This window comes from Buceros rhinoceros, unplaced genomic scaffold (genome assembly GCF_000710305.1).
Source record: "Buceros rhinoceros silvestris isolate BGI_N320 unplaced genomic scaffold, ASM71030v1 scaffold8620, whole genome shotgun sequence".
Lineage (NCBI taxonomy): Eukaryota > Metazoa > Chordata > Aves > Bucerotiformes > Bucerotidae > Buceros > Buceros rhinoceros.
Genome location: NW_010387859.1, coordinates 27,227 through 27,683, shown reverse-complemented (window position 1 = coordinate 27,683; position 457 = coordinate 27,227). Strand labels below are relative to the sequence as shown.

Sequence of the window (457 nt, the reverse complement as noted above, 5' to 3'; positions counted from 1 at the left end):
AAAGGCTAATAAAAAGGACTGACAGAAGGAAATCCAATTAAATGGCTGGTCTTTCATATAATATGCTTACATTCATAAAAATTACCTATATAATTGGTTAGTTGCTTTAGATTTAATGACTGCTAAGACTATTGGTTCAACTTCTATGCATCTCAGAATTGTTCTGAACTCTGAAACAGCTCACTTTAATAAAGCCTTCCCTTGTGGAGAGCTGTTCTTCACGTGCTTTGTTACAGTTCTCAGCATTTAAAGTTTTGGTCAAGCTAGTCACTGAAGTGTGGTGGTTTAAGAACTTTTGCAATTCAATGCAGAACTGTAAATGACTTAATGTTAGTCTGACGTTAATTAAAAATCTGTACAATGAAACTTGTTAACTTACCATTCCAAAATAGACCCTGTTTGTATATAACTGTAGAAGTTAGTGTATGCAGGGTCATCCAGCACTCGGCCTAACGCC

At 35.4% G+C, this 457-nt stretch overlaps 1 protein-coding gene across 2 annotated transcripts in view; it reads left to right on the top strand.

Annotated features, from left to right (window-relative positions):
- Positions 1-457, top strand: part of KIF1B (kinesin family member 1B) — a 79,190-nt gene that overhangs the window by 56,802 nt on the left and 21,931 nt on the right. The window lies entirely within an intron of this gene.